The following is a 16,617-nucleotide window of genomic DNA, read 5'->3' as shown; positions in this document are numbered from 1 at the left end:
TGTGTCAGTATTTAGCAGTGTTTAGCAGACACTTAACATTGATTTTTTTTCCAGCCCTTATTTCAGCATGCATTTCTGAAATGTGGCTGCCTTACATATATAAATGCCATTGGCTATGCTAGACACTAGGTCTGAAATACTACTCAAGGGCTTCTGTGCTGAAGTTTGGCTCCCCAGTCGGTGGTGCTCTTAGGAGGGCCTAGAAAAAAAACTTGTATCTTTAGACTAGATCATCACTTTGAAGGGACTATGATGATGTCAGATCCCTGTCTTTCTCTGTTTTATTTCTAAGCTACCATGACCCAGCCCCGACTGTTCCTTGTTTCTGCTGTGAACCAAAACACCAGAGCCAGGAGCAGAAGCAACAAGACCAGATGAGGAGCTAAAGCCTCTGAAACTGAGTCAAATCGTTCCTACCTCTAAGTTGAGGATCTTAGGTATTTTGACATTGACCTATACAACGCTTTGAAATATTGTATGTGCACATAAATGTGTGTCTGAGTGAGTTTGTGCATGAGTCCGGATATGTGCCACTGTGTGTGTGTGCGTGCGTGTGTGCATGCGTGCATACGTGCGTGTGTGTGTGTAGGTAAAGGGATAACGTCTTATATCTGACATCATCTTCTACCTTGTTTGGGACAGTGCCATTCTTTTTGTCTGGCCCAGGAACCTCAGGAGAGTCTCCTGTCTTTCTCTTCTATCTTATTATAGAAGCCCTGGATCTGCTGGTGTGTGTTAAGGTGACTGGCTTTAGGATCAAAATTCCTGTCCTTATGCTTGTGTAGGAAGCATTCTATCCACTGATAGATCTTTGTGAGCTCAAGGCTAGCCCAGTCTACACAGCAAATTCCATGATATCAATAAGGGTTCTGTAGGGTTACTGTGTTTCAAAACAATGACAACAACAACAACACAAAAATGACAGGGGTTAAGGAAGCAGGCTCAGGAGTATATTCAGTGGGGAAAATGCTTGCTATGTAAGTACCAGTTTTCTGAATTCTAGGGAAGACACAGAAGCATCCTCAGAGCTCTCTGGCCAGCTACTCTTTCCTAACTCCATGTTTAGTAGGGGTCCATGTTTCAAAACATAAGGTACAGAGTGTCAGAGTGAGATACTCAACTTCTGGCCTTCATAGCTAGCACAAGGGAACTATCATGTACGCACAAGTGAAGACAGGTAGGATTTTGTTGTGGCGTGACTGCAGGCTGTTGGCATAGAAAGTGTGAAGACTGGCTAGCTAGAAGCAGGCACCATATGGGACTAATTATAGGGAAGCATATTTCACTTCTCTCATTGGCTTTAACCTACAAATGAGGTACAAATCGAGGGCACTGGTATCTATTAATCAGTTCCTGCTGTTTTGAAAACAATTGGCTCAGAGGTTGTCTGTTGACTTCTAGGTCCTCTTCCCACAGAGGAAGTGGGTCAGAGTTCTACTTTTATTTGCAACCTGGCCATTGTCCATTTCTATATTCAGTCTCATGCTCATACATACTTTATCATAACTTTTTTTATTACAAGGTCATTCCATAGAGTAAACGCTATTATGTGATTGATTAAAACCCTACAAGAGTTATTTATGTTTCATGTATAAATTAAAATTCATGATATCTCTCCAAACAGATGAACATTTAAAAATACAAATCCAAGGTCTTTCTCCAGTAACTCATGAAATAAATGGCACTTGAATTTAACAAGGTTCCTAATTAATCAACAAACACATGAAAATCTAGAATGTAATTTGTAAGGTAAATTAGCATAACCTAGCATTACCTAGATTTGTTGCCTCTAAATAGCTGCTTTCTGCTTCTCTGAGTTGCCTTTGGTTATTAATTCATATGTTTAAAAACACAGAATTTTTTTCACTTTCTAATCTGACTCCAGATGGGTTCAGTGAACATCATGTAGTCTCTGACCTGCTTATGGTATTTTGGTCCTCTCCAGAAAAAATATGCATACATGCATATATACGTACACATATATATCTCATAATAATGGAAGCTAAGATTTCAAAGCAAATCTGGGTGCTTGCTGACATTCAGTTGGAAGCAAGCTCTAGCTAACAGCCCTTGCTTATTTTTATTTAGGTTCCTTCATCTACTTCCTTATCTGGAAATATAAATGCACATGGGAAGTTATAAATTCCAAACAATCTTATTTAAGATTATTAAGTAACATTTTCAGGGTATAAATTGCTCAAAGTTTTATGTCTTATGACATAAAGTACAATTTTGGTGAATCTCTGTTCTATGCCAGGAAGTAGACAGCTTTGATTTAAATGCTAGCTGGGCATCCATTTCTTAATTTTGAAGTATAGATTTTTACATTCCCCGTGGAAAAGTAATCAAGATTATCTGAAAATTGTTTTAGCGTATAATTTATACTGGGCCTTTGTATCATTAACCTGGGATCCAACCTGATAATTTAAAAGTTTATCCAGAAAAGAATTTTTACTTTCAATTCATTGTCAAGACGTAGCCAATATTTAGATAAGAAATTCAATTATCTTTTCACAGAAGGCAAGATGATTAGAGTTCAGAGAGTCAGAGGCACTGTGCTGTTTGATTATAATGTATAGCTGAACCAATTCCATATTAAAGCATATATAACCATATATTTTTCAAGAAAATGGATCTACTTTATGAGCCATAAACTTACACTCATACATTCATATTGTCTTTAAATTAATTACATTGATAACTAATATATCAAATTTGTCTTTTTAAATAACAGACACCTTTAACACTACAGAATATCACTTGAGTTTTCCCCTGGATTACAGTTTATTTATGTTCAAATACAAATTCTAACAGTTGATGTGATAGGAACATTTTTTGGGAGTCTCTCTATAAAAACTAAAATGAGAACACCAGATATCACAATAATTCACCAGAAGGTCTTCTATGATAATCACAATGCAGTCTTGACACCCAAAGCCAGTCTGAGGTCTTACCTTGAGAATGCATTAGAAATTTTAACAATTTCTAATTGTGGGGTAAAGAGCTAAGTGATTTGTACAAATTTTCTAGTTTTGGGTGAAAATTTGTTTGAATTATTTAATTTTGGATTGTTTTGGTCTGACATCTGAAGATAGTTAATGAAATGAAAAAGCAGGAGATCCGCACAAAAAAAGACTTGATATTGATGCTTATAAACACTTAAAATAGATTTATCAAACTAAATAATAAATTAGTTCATTCTTCTCATGCCTTTCTTCAGTTCTATGTCTGCTTAGCTATGTGAATTACTCCTTCTCCCAGTTCTACAGTGAATATATTAATGTTGCACTCTTGGACACAAAACTAAATAAATTTGAAGCCCATGAAATTTATATGTTCTGCAGAGCCACAAAACATAATCTGTTCTTCCCCTGTAGATTTTAAGACTGCATTATTTGTTATTTAAATGCTGCTAACTAAAGAAAAATGATTGTCATCTGATATATGGACCAGGAGTTAGATTAGTGGGTAAATGTGTTTGCCCCCAAGTCTGATGACCCAAGTTTGATCCCTGCGACCCACAGGGTAGAAGGAGACAATCAAGTCCTGCAAATTTTCCTCTGACCTCTACACATTCACCATGCATTACCTGTGCCTATCACCCCCATAACATTAAATAACTCAAAGTAATAAAATTCAATTTCTTACTTCATCCTTGCTTCACTTTTGATATGGATATATTTATTATGCTCAAGAATGTATTGCTTAAACCAATTAAAAAGAGTTGCAAATTCTATACCTGGGAATCCAGAAGTCAATAATAAATTAAAAAATGCCATGTTTTTGCCACTAGTTATATAGAGAATTAAAGGACAATATATAAATAAATGTATATAAACAAATGTTTACAGACTAACCTATGTGTTTAAACTAGTGATAACACTGATTTATAAAAAATAATGGAAATGTCATTTCAGTTGTTCAAGAGGCTATTATTTCTTGAGTGGTTATTTTTATCATATTAATACCTAAATTAATTTTACAGGAAATGAATTAATGTACTGATCAAGTAGTGAAATGCTACTCAGAATTTTGGAACAAGATTGGGAGTATGACTCTAAAAATACTAATTGGAAAAGTAAATTTAGTTACTGACTTGTGAAGCATTCTGAGTGAAATGAGTTCTAACATAAATTTTGTGTTGTATATTAATATGCTCAACTTCAAGTATTTTATTTTCATATATGAAAAATCTGTTTAAAATAATTTATAATGAAACAATGAATAGTAAGTTTAATTGCATTCCTACAAAGACACATCTAAATTTTAATTGTCAGTCAATGTAACCTTATTTGGAATTCGAGTATTCCAGTGCATAATGCAATAACAAAATAAAAGATAAAGGCTTTTAACTGAAATGAAAAATGTCTTCATGAGAAATATGCAGAGAATCATGTGACAATGGCCATGAAAGCCTCCACTGATGATCTGCAGCTGCCAGAAGTTAGAGTCTTGGATTAGATTGCCTGACAGAAACACAAGAAGAAACAAATCCTGCCAACCCCTGACTTCAGATTTTTGGCTTGCAGAGTCAGAAATGGTTTCAGTACAGAATGCTCTGGTAACTTCTTATGGCAAGCCTCATAAATGAATAAAATTATTACAAGTTAACAGAGAAGAAAGTTAAAAAAAAAACTAAACTAGAAAGATAGTTATAGCATATTCATGAATAAGAGTTGAGAATTAACTCTAATTTCGGAATCACTCCTATTTCTATGTTGATATTCCCCATATTAATTCGCAATATCTCTTGACTTCAAGTTGTATTATAATAGCTTTTAATGTAGAAAAAATACAAATGGTTGAAACAAATGAAAATAGCATGACCAATTCAAAGTGGCAATAAACTCACAAACCAACCACCTATTATGTCTATGTAAGTTTTTTAACATGAATATTTGGAGGAAAAGTTACGTGAGGAATGTTTAAATTTGGGATAGAACATGAAAAACATATGCTAAATCACATTAACTGTTCCACTATTGAACAGTCAAAACATTCATCAAGATTTATGTATGTCTCTCAGAATTTCAATGAATATATAACAAAAAATTTAAACTATGCATTTATTTTAAATCAAACTGAGTTACATTACATTTTGGAATGCACTTTATAGTTTAATCAATTTAGTTTATATTTCATGAATAAAGTTATTTTCATACAATATCTTCTAACTACGGTTTCCCTCCATTATCTTTTTTCACCTCCTCTCTACCTACTCATCCTTCCATTTCCACATCTTTCTCTCTCTCTTAAAGAAATAAGCAGGCAAATAGAAAAGTCATGGATGAAAGAAAAAGAACTAAGCAACAAGAAAGAAGAGCAGAAACACACCCTCTTTGTCTGTCTGTCCTTCTGTCTCTGTCTGTCTCTGTCTGTCTGTCTGTCTGTCCGTCCGTCCGTCTCTCTCTCTCTCTCTCTCTCTCTCTCTCTCTCTCTCATGCCCCTTCCCTTCTCTCTCCTCTTCTATAAATAAATCTCTCCATATCTATATCTGTTGTGTTCCATCTCACTTTTAATCATAAAATTCTCTGCTGCATAGTTCCCTGAGCCCCAAGGGAAGGGATTTGATGAAGACATATAATTTATCACTAAGTGTTCCAAAATCTCTCACTCTCTGCACATTGTCAAGTTGTGGGTCTCTGCATTAGTTCCCATATATTGTAGGAGAAAGCTTCTTTAATGATGGCTGAGTATTACACTGATCTATGAGTATAGAAGAATGAATAGTAGTCATTTTATTCATATGTTCCTTTAGCAGAACAATAGCATTTGGTTTTACCTAGGTACATGGCCTATCTAGTCTCAGATTGTCAGCCACCTGAGCAGTCTAAGGCATGGATACCATCTCATGAAGTGAGCCTTAAATCCAATCAGATAGAATTTGGTTAGTCTTACAGAATTTGAGCAGCTATTATACCAAAATATCTTGCATGCAGGTCGCCATTGTATATCAAAGAGACTGTAGCAGGCTTGATATTTACTTTTCCCCTATAATACCTTGAAGAGTACCATTCAGTACTGATTACATGCAACTCATTCCTGGAACTGGGACTTTTAAGACTTCAATAGACATGGAACTATCCAAAAAACCCACAGAGGTTAGGTGTAAAGTAAGGAACTAGGGGAGAGTAAAGGAGGCACAAAATATGGGGGAAAAGAATATGTGATTAGAGAGAAATGAAGGGAAGCCTGGAATGGAAAGACAGTGAAAGGAAGCAAGGGAAGTATTAAGGGGCAGGACAACAAACACTAACACTGGTGGCCATTTGAGGGGGTCACACAGTAAAGCTACTACAGCAGAATCTGTATATACTTATATGAAATATATATAAATGGAATCACCAAATAATAGGGGAGGCAGAGATCCATCTATAATTTATTTAGAATGACTTAGAAAAATACTTTTAATTTATTACTCAAAGTTATCAAACTTGATACCCTATGAGAATATACAGGGGGAGGAGGTCCCCCTCAGTCACAGTCATAGGGGAGAGAAGTAAGGGGAAAATGGGAGGGAGGGAGGAATGGGAGGATACAAGGGATGAAATAACCATTGAGATGTAATATGAATAAATTAATAAAATAAAATTTAAAAAAGATAAATAACATAGTAATTTACTTAAACCTTTTCAACTGTCTTTTAGCACAGCAATATGCTGTAAATTTATTTTTTAAAAAAACCTACCTAAAGTATCCAGGGCCTGCTGTCAGTGCCAACAATTATCAGAATAAATGTATGCATTGAAGTGCTAGAACTTTAAAGTCTTCATAACTTCAAAGAAGACATCACTCTCATTATATAAACAAAATATGGCATCAAGCCAAGGAAATGAGAGGAATTATAATCTCACTTTCAGTCAATGTCTAATTAATCATTGTTGACTAATTAATTCAATCCTTTCATTTCTAGTCTAATCTTTCTTATTTAATATGAGAATATAAGATAAGCGCAGTTTCAGAAATAGATTTTTAAGATGCTGTGTCAAAATAAAGGTTATTTGCAGATGAGATTTTTAATTAATTAGAGAGAAATTCAGTAAAATTATAATATGAAAATATTCATTTTAAATTTATCTCAAAGCATTGTATGTAATTGATTTTTTTCATGCTACCTAGTAAAATAAGTTTTTAAGACATTGTAAATGCATTTTCATAAGTGGAGTGTCTATATAACAAAATTTTATTTAGCTTGTTCTGTATAGTTTTATTCACCTGGAGGGAGGTGTGTAGCAAAGAATCAGAGGCATAAATTATAATGTACCATCAATTATAGGCATCTTTCCTTACTCTATTACTAGCAATATTAAATGGACCAAGACATATCAAGAACATCATGTGGTACAGAAATTAATACGTAAAAGATTTAACTGTTATTGTACTTAAATTTGGTTTATTTTCATGCACCTCTTCCATGTTTTTGAATAGTTATTTTAATATCTGAAATATATTGGAAAGTTTTAGTACATTTTAGTAAATCTGTGAATTATTGGGAAAATTATTTTTATTCCATAGAAAGTTGGCATGGAAAGGAAATAGAAAAGAATTCCTTGAATATATGGTATATATTTTAGTTCACAACTTTAACTTACATCTCTGTCTCTACTTGTATTAGTATCTACATTCCATCTGTATATAACTATAAACACATTTGGTTTGAGTCTGTCTCTCTCTAATCTACTTATTTCATATTTCTTGTTACATATCTCCAGCTGGCCTTGAACTCACAATCCTCTTGCCTTAGTCTCCTGGGTGAGGATCAGCTTGCACCATAATTTTTATAAGCATAGTCTTTATTTTGAACTACATTTTTTATTGTATTAGAGATAATACTTATGGATGGGTAGGTGCCTTCCCCAAATCATTTATAAGGCACTATTTGTATTTACGAGCATGTTTGGGCTGGGTGTTCACACTGGATCCAGTGGCTTTGTTGGCTTTTTTAACCCAGTGACAAGTCCTGGTGATTGTCATTGTTCAACTTCCTCTATGACCCTTATTTCTTCGCTGTTTTGACATCCATGCACCCCAGAATTTGCTATTCAAGGACAACTTCTTTAGAGGCTAGCAATCATAGCATTGTTATTTTTATACATGCATTTGCACTTTCTTTTTTCTAAATTGAAAGATTACAAGGAGAAGGGAGAGCAGTGCATTTTTATAGCATGAACAACAATCCTCACGACTGTAATATATAATATTTATTATAAGATAACTCAGTTTTTGCACATAACATTTCAAGAGCAGTAGTAACTCATGTTAAAGTAGTTGCTGTTCTTTCCTACTATTTATATATGGGAATATTGAATCATAGAAAAATTAAGACTTTTCAATAGCCATGTGGAAACTAGAATTTAAGCATGGATGGTCTGGATGCAATGCACAATGTCATAACTACAACATGATTTAGGTCCCCACAATTTAAAACAGGAACATTCACTGGTCCAGCACACTTTCCTCGAGTAAATTCATAAGTACCCTTGCTTTTACCTATCCCTTAAAAATCAGATCTCCATTTTCTGTCCCTCAGACCTGTATTTTAAAGAAATTCAGTGTATAGCTCTACTATGTTTCTGCATCCTCTTTGGCTTGGCTCTAGGAACCCTGAGCAAGATGGCAAAGGAATAAAAGATCAGACACTAAAGAAATGGCAAGCATGAGGAAGCGGAACAACTGAGGTCAGGTGTAGTATGCACACACTGAACAGGGTGCATCGATTTTGGCAGCAATTTGGGGACCTCATGCTGTATATTATGCACAGAAGAGAGGAGGCATTAGCTAGTCTCAGTTGGAGATGTTTATAGGTGAGCAGTACCAGGCTGTAAGAATCCTTCAGGAGGAACATGTAGTTGGTAGATTTGTGCACACTGGCCAACTGTTTGTAAATACTTGGAGAGAGGAAGGTTTTGCCTTAATGAACCTGACGCAGGACAAAGATTTGGCAATTTTCCACAGGTCTGATTTATCAGTCCTTGACATGGCTGGCTTATGTCAAACAATACACATTTATCCAGACTTTCACTTGCTCCATATTCCAATTTCTGTTACAATATCAAACTACCTAATATAAATTAAATTTATTTTCCTCCATTGAAAATCATGCATTCTCTTGAGTTTTTTTTTTAATTTTTTATTATTTTATTCTTTTTTTTTTATTGAAAAAAAGGAAGAAAAATTTATTTAATGTCTCTCTTCAGCATAAATCCTGTTTTCCCTTCCAAGATTAACTACTTTCTCATAACTGCTATTTTCTTTTTTTTTTATTATTATTATTTTTTATTATTTTATTCCTGTTACATCTCAATAGTTACCCCATCCCTTGTATCCTCCCATTCTTGAGTTTTATTGAGTGTATGCATCACACTTCAATTTCCCCACACTAGTGGTCCTGTCTTCCTCACACTTTCCTCTTTTTCCCCAACTACACCACCTCCAGTTAATCTCTTATATTTTTGGTTGTGAGCCTAGCCTTTAACAGCAGAGCCATCTCTCCAGCCCCCTCCAGTTAATCTCAAATGTGTCTGACATCTGCTTCAATATCATTCTTGTTACATCAATCAAGCATCTTGTCTCCATTTTCACTTAGTTCAGATTTTCATTAGTCTTGACCCAGACTGTTGGAGATGCCACCTCTTAAAAGTCTCTTCACACAGTTCTGCCTCCAGAGGGTCTAGGAGAGGATGATCAGGGACTTCTCAAAGGCACAGAGCAGTTTCTGCCTCTATCTCCTGAATTGTGTTTGTCCTTGGCTCTGGTTATATGTATCATTACATTTACTTACATTTTTCCATTACATTTACTTGATTTCCACATGCTCAGCATCCTTGTGTCTCTTCTTTGAAAGCTAGTGTTGATGGTATATAATCTTATGTGAATTCAATATGCAAATATTTATCAAGTATGTTTGCATCCATTTTTATCAAGGTTGTTGGTTTATACTGCTCTCTCTCTCTCTCTCTCTCTCTCTCTCTCTCTCTCTCTCTCTCTTTCTCTCGCTCTGTTCATAAGATTTTGGTAACAGATAACAGGACAGCACAGATTTGTTATAATTATGGAAGAATTCCTTTACTTTTTATTGTGGACTACTTAGGGCTATTGATGTTGCTGATTCAGTGAATCAGATATAATTCACCTGTGAATCTGTCGCATCCTGGGATTTGCTTTGAAGAAGAATTTTATTACAGCACAATCTCATTGATGTTTCTCTGTTGAATTTATTCTAGATAATCAATCTTTTAATGAGAGTGAAATATTGAAGTCATCCATTATTATGGTGGGCTGCATATTTACTTTCCATTGTGAGCTTATATTTTTAATTAAAAGTGTGTACATCAATATTTAGTGCCTATATATTTAAAACATCTTTTTGGTGGGTTGGCTGGCCCTTTTTAAGATGTAACAACTTTCCCTGTTTATTCTGACTCTTTTGACTTGAAATCTGTCTGGTGTGATGGGTTCTGCATTCCATTTCCTCAGAATACCTTTTACACTGCTCTTACTTTTGGTTTGTGTGTATATTTGTGAGAGGTGATCTTTTGTAGGCAACACAGTCTTATGTGTTAGGTCTTTTTGAGTTTGTTTATCAATTTAAGTAACCAGCCTGTGACTTTTATTTGTAGATTTAAGCCATTTACAGTAGGGCACAGTTGCATATACAGGTAATTTCAGAACCTGGGAAACTGAACCAAAAAGATGATTTCAAATCAAGCCTGAGCTACATAATCAGACCCTGTTCTCCAACATAGTAACAACTCAGTACAAGAAAGCACAACACAACACAATACAGTGCAACAGAAAACCAAGAAATAGAATAAATATATGTTTAAAAGGCCATAAAAAGAGACACTCATTTTGTGCCTCTTAGGAGATCAGGAGAGATGGCACTGCCTATTCTAATAAAGTTTCAGTTATATTTTTCCACTGGAATTTGCCTTAAAGAAGTAAATTCCAAAAGTTAACAAAGCCTTTAATGATTTCTGAAGTTAAGGATTTTTTTTTAACACATTTTTATTGAAAGATAAAATAATTCATATTACATCTCATTTTCTATCCCATCCCATACATCCTCCCATTCCTCCCTCCCTCCCACTTTCACCCCAATCCCCCTTCCCTATGACTGTGACCAAGGGGGACCTCCTCCCCCTGAATATGGTGCTAGGGTATCAAGTCTCTTCTTGGTAGTCTGCTATCCTTCTTCCGAGTGCCATTGGGCCTCCCCAACAAAGGGACATGGCCAAATATGGGGCACCAGAGATCTTGTGAAAGTCAGTCCCCAGTCTCCACTTAACTGTGGAGAATGTTCTGTCCCTTGGTTAGATCTGGGTAGGGGTTTGATGATGGTTGCATGTTTTGTCCTTGGTTGGTGCCTTTGATCAAGCAGAACCCCTGGGCTCAGATCCACCCATCATAATGTTCCTCTTGTAGGTTTCTAGGACCCTCTGGATCCACTTACTTCCCTATCCCCTATATTTTTCTCACCTAGAGTCTCAATAGGATGTTCTCACCTCTATCCCACTTTCCTGGTAGATGCAGATTTTGATGGGACCTGCCCCTTGGGCTAGTGTCCAGTTATAAGTGAGTATATACTATTTGAGTCTTTCTGCTTCTGGGTTAGCTCATTCATTATGATCATTTCTAGTTCAATCCATTTGTCCACAAATTTCGGGAATTCCTTGTTTTTAATAGCTGAGTAGTATTCCATAGTGTATATGTACCACAGTTTCTTTATCCATTCTTCTACTGATGGACACTTAGGCTGTTTCCATGTTCTGGCTATTATGAATAAGGCTGCTATGAACATGGTTGAACAAATTTTCTTGTTGTGTGCTGGAGCATCTTCTGGGTATATTCCAAGGAGAGCAATAGCTGGGTCGTGAGGAAGCCCTATTCCCAGTTTTCTAAGGTAGCACCAGATAGATTTCCAAAGTGGCTGTACTAGTTTGCATTCCCACCAGCAATGAAGGAGTGTTCCTCTCTCTCCACATCCTCGCCAGCATGTGTTGTCACATGAATGTTTGATTTTAGCCATTCTGAAGGATTTTAAATAATGAAATCTTTGAAAGTTATTTCAGTGGCTGTGAACCTTCCCCATAGTTCAAACTGTAAGATTTCAGAAAACAGGGTAAATGTATTATTCATATCATGGCAGTTAAGTAACTTGATATATCAGAAAACATTAATTTAGAACTAATCTTTCTAGTTGCTCTTTGTTTGGCTTGGATTTGACTGTTTTGGCCTCAGTTTTCTCATCTAGTAAATAAGCACAATGGATCTCTACCTATTATTATGATAATTCCATTGTACATCTACAGGAATCATTCTATAAGTAACACTTAACAGGTCACAGTGTGTCACAGATTCAACAGAACTATGTGTACCATTGCTAGATATATCTGCAATGCATAGATTAGAATTTTACTATTGCTTTTGGGCAATGCAGAATATCATTAACTCAGAGTAGTAAATAGATAGAATAATAATCAAAACAGTATAGTGTCCTTTCTGAATGTAAAAGCATTGTTTTACAAATCTGATGAAGTTTACTACAGTGTTTGGCATGCCAAATAAACATGATTACAAATGTGAAACCAGTTAGATACATTTATTTGATTTTGAATGTTTGATAAATAACCCATTTAACAAACACACCATAGATATTTTAGAGTTTTGATTAATTTTTATGTGACAGTTTCTAAACCAGATTACTAGGTCTTATTTTAACCAAAGTGTGCTTTAGACTTACCCGCTCTAAAAATTGGCAAATAGCCACTAATTACTCTGACAGCATGGGCTAGTAAGCAGAGTAATTTCAGGAATGTTCTTGCATTGACGCATGTGAGATATAAACTTTATGTTGTGAAAGCCTCATTGTGTGGCCACAGGTAGGAAAGCTACACACATATGCTCCACTTACCAGAATTAACATAGTTCCTAGCTAATTATGGATATATGTGTATGTGTTCTTTTATTTGAGAGTTCGTATGTGTGCAGGAATGCATGCATGAATGTGGAAGACAGAAGCCAATATTGGGCATCCTTCCTCAAGTGTTTTCGACCCTGGTTTGTGACATAAAGTCTGACAAGGGCTTGGGGATATTAAACTAGTCCAAATTGCCAGACACAGAGATTCACCTGCCTCTTTATCCTCTTAATAGCTATTGTGTGTATATGCCACCTCCAGCTTTTGAAACTTGGGTTGTGGGACAACCAAGCAAGCACTTTACTGATAAAGCAATTGGATAAGAGAAAAAAAGTAATGTGTTGAAAATTACCTAAAGGTAGGAAAGAAAATAATTTTGGGGAATCAGACTAAGCTCTTTATAACTCAATACCAGGTTGGGAAGGACTCAGCTTTAAGCCAAGGAGGACACTTGAACACGCAGATATGGAACCTATGATGTCTTACAGCACAAGTGTTCAAGCCAGGCTTCTCAAAAACAGTAATGAAGTGTGTTTTAGCCACTCTTATCCTGTTTTATCGTTGTTAAAAGAATATTTTTAAAAACCACAGCAAAATAAGTCTTTTCTGTATAAACCATACAAGTAGGGATTATGCAGAGATGAGCTATCCAGCCCTATCTCCACTTCTAAGGATTTGAATGTGGTTCTTAGTTACTTGTCCAAATTACATTTGATTGCTTGGGGATCAGCCTTTTATCCTTTATTTTCAGTAACAAAAAAAAAAAAAAAAATCATACTTAGACGTATGCCAGCTGAGACTGCCGTGGAAGGTAAATATTTGGTAGAGAAGAAGGAAAGCCTCACAAGTGGCTCAGTTAAGGGTTTTATTTTTATTTTATTTTATTTTTGAGCCACAGAGCTTATTTTCATCCAAGCATTTGATGTTTTTAGGAATACTGGTCCATGCTGCCAAGTGTGCTGCAGTGTCTAATTTAAAGTTCTAAGGGAGTTTAAACCAGCATGTATTTTTCATCACAGATAGGTTAAAAGGTTTTTAAAGTATTCTCCTTATTCATAGGCAGCTGGAATCCTGTAGGATTCTATTTCTGCCACAACTTCAGCAAATATCCTTCCCAATTTGGCCCTGTAACGGGCTGTACAAGAAAGTCTTTACACGTTGCCCACCCAGAAATAAACTGTGGATTTTATGGAAGCTTTAGCTGTGAACTCTTCATTTCATGGGTTTATATCTCCATTTTAATATGCATTGCTGCTCATGTACTTGTATGCTTGTGGAATACTAAATTTCTGCTGGACAGAATGATATGGATAATTATAGTTCTTTTCAACCTGAGCCTGTTTTGACAGTGAAGAGCTGACCATGAGCAGCATGAGCCGCGTTGTCACCATGTCCTGGTTTCCATGTAAGACATGGATTTGTTTTCACAAAAGTATCTTTAGTGGTCTTTCTGTCACCTATAAATATGTATTCTGTAAATGTGGAGTCTAGCTAGGGTATTGCATTTGTATAGTTATTTATTTTTTGTTCAAATTGAGATTGTTTATTTTACAAATACAGGCATGTGGAAGAGAAAAAAAAAGATGTAAAAATAGAACGATCCTTCATTTTCGTATGAGACACCGCTCTTTCCTTATGCATTATATAAAACTTGCAGCCTTGGACCTACTGTGAATAAATAATGACATGTTAAAGCAGCTGATGTCAAACCCATTCTGCTTCACCAGGTTTGTCTGCCCATTTATTATACTCTTCTTAAAATACAAAAGGTTTCACAAATTCAGATGTGCATATAATAGGGATGATATACAATTGTACTTCAAGCTGAATCCAGCAATCTGTCAAAAAAAAAAAAAAGGTAAATTCAGAGTAATAAAATCTACCACATGATTGATATCTTGCATTAAATATGAGTTGAAGAAAAGCAATTTTGTTTATGGGGAAGTCTTGGCTTGGTACATTTTTCATGTCACATAAAGATAGAAATATTACCTGTGGCTGTATACTATAGTTATGTTTCAGCTTCTGGAATTGTGGAAGGACATGCATATGTTTTAAACAAGGAACCATTTCCCTCTGATGAAACATGAGTGCTCATTTTCCTATCACTCTTCCTTCCGGTGCACACCAAACTCTTCCTTGCTTTCACTCTCATGTTAACTCTTACATGGTCTTTTATTTCACTGTGATTTGTTAAACAAAAACATCTTCTAAGAATTTTCAGTTTCCAAGGGGGTGTCAGTTTGCAGTCCCTCCATGGCATAAAAAAGTTAGGGGAAAAGCAGAAGGGATAGACTTCAAACTTAAGAATAGTGAGAGCTAAAGAAAACTGGGTCAGCATGTTCCTCTTCCTGTACAGGAGAGAAATGAGAGGCAATATCCAAAACCTGGTAAAACTTTCTAAGCATACTACTTATCAATTTATTTGAATCAAATGCCTTTTAAATATAGCTTCTCAAAAATACACACACACTATTACAAAGTGTACACAGTCCATGCATATATCATTATCTTTATCAGTTCTTTAGAGTAAAATTTATGATTGTTTATGATTATTATTTTATATCCTTGTTTTATATACAAAGAAACTGAGTCTCAGTGAAGATAAATAACCTACTCAAAACTGATCATTTGGCATTTGGCACTTTCAAATTCATTTGATATAGTAATATTTTAAATTATTTCAGTACATTTGCCTGTTGACTAAAATTTGGATAGACTAACTCTAGCCTTAAGCTTACTGCTTTAGTAAGCTTAGCTTTATTGGAGAATATTTTATTTTATTTCTTTAAACTTTTTGGAGGCCAAATGAAAGAAAAGTTGCTACTAAAAAGAACAAATGAGAGTATGTTATTACCTCTGAATTAATATTTTGAATATGGCAGTGATTAATATTTAATAAATATTGAGCCGGCTGGAGAGATGGCTCAGCGGTTAAGAGCACTGACTGCTCTTCCAGAGGTCATGAGTTCAATCCCCAACAACCACATGGTGGCTCACAACCATCTATAATGTGATCTGATGCCCTTTTCTGGTCTGCAGGTGTACATGCAGGCAGAGCACTGTATACCTAATAATAAATAAATCTTAAAAATAAATAAATAAATAAATAAATAAATAAATAAATAAATATTGAGCAAAATAAAAACCCTAATGCTGAATAAGTTCAGGTAAGATTTTGATATTTGGGAAATGTTCTCTATCTATGTTGTCTGTATACTATCCAAAAATATCTCAGAGGGAGATTAGTTAAATCTGGACCACTATCACTTGGGTTATGTTTCTTATGTCGCAACTTCATGTCTCTGTGTGGTAGATATTGAAGGCTAGTTATCAATAGTTCCCATTGACTCCTCTCTCTGGTATTCAAAATCTTGTGTAGCTCCACTCTTGTATAGACTGCCCTGCCTTACTACATCTAAGAAAAGAGAAAGTGGCAAAAGTGATCAAACAGCTCTTCTGAGGGAAGTTACAAAAATCTCCTATACCCATCTCAGCCGCTTTCTCACTTGGAGCCGTATTTGGCTCCAACTTCTTACTGTGCTATGACATACTCTATGGAGACATTCATATGGCTAGGAAATTAGGCCAGTGGGTAACCACCCCACAGAGAACTAACTGTGCCATTATCAGGAAATAGGCTTAGAAGGAGACTTTTTAGCTTTAAAATTTGAAAGGACTGCTGCTTTACAAGGCCA

At 35.3% G+C, this 16,617-nt stretch overlaps 1 protein-coding gene across 1 annotated transcript in view; it reads left to right on the top strand.

The window, feature by feature from the left end:
* Window positions 1-15,858, top strand: part of Klhl28 (kelch like family member 28) — a 643,595-nt gene extending 627,737 nt beyond the window's left edge. The window contains exon 6 of the transcript XR_007830672.1: window positions 15,842-15,858. The gene's annotated coding sequence lies outside the window, so the exon portion shown is untranslated. The remainder of the gene's footprint in view (window positions 1-15,841) is intronic.
* The last annotated feature ends 759 nt before the right edge of the window (window positions 15,859-16,617 follow it).

The sequence above is a fragment of the Acomys russatus genome, chromosome 1 (assembly GCF_903995435.1).
Source record: "Acomys russatus chromosome 1, mAcoRus1.1, whole genome shotgun sequence".
In the NCBI taxonomy this organism is placed as follows: domain Eukaryota; kingdom Metazoa; phylum Chordata; class Mammalia; order Rodentia; family Muridae; genus Acomys; species Acomys russatus.
Note: the sequence above shows the minus strand (reverse complement) of the source record. Positions and strands in the feature narration are given on the sequence as shown.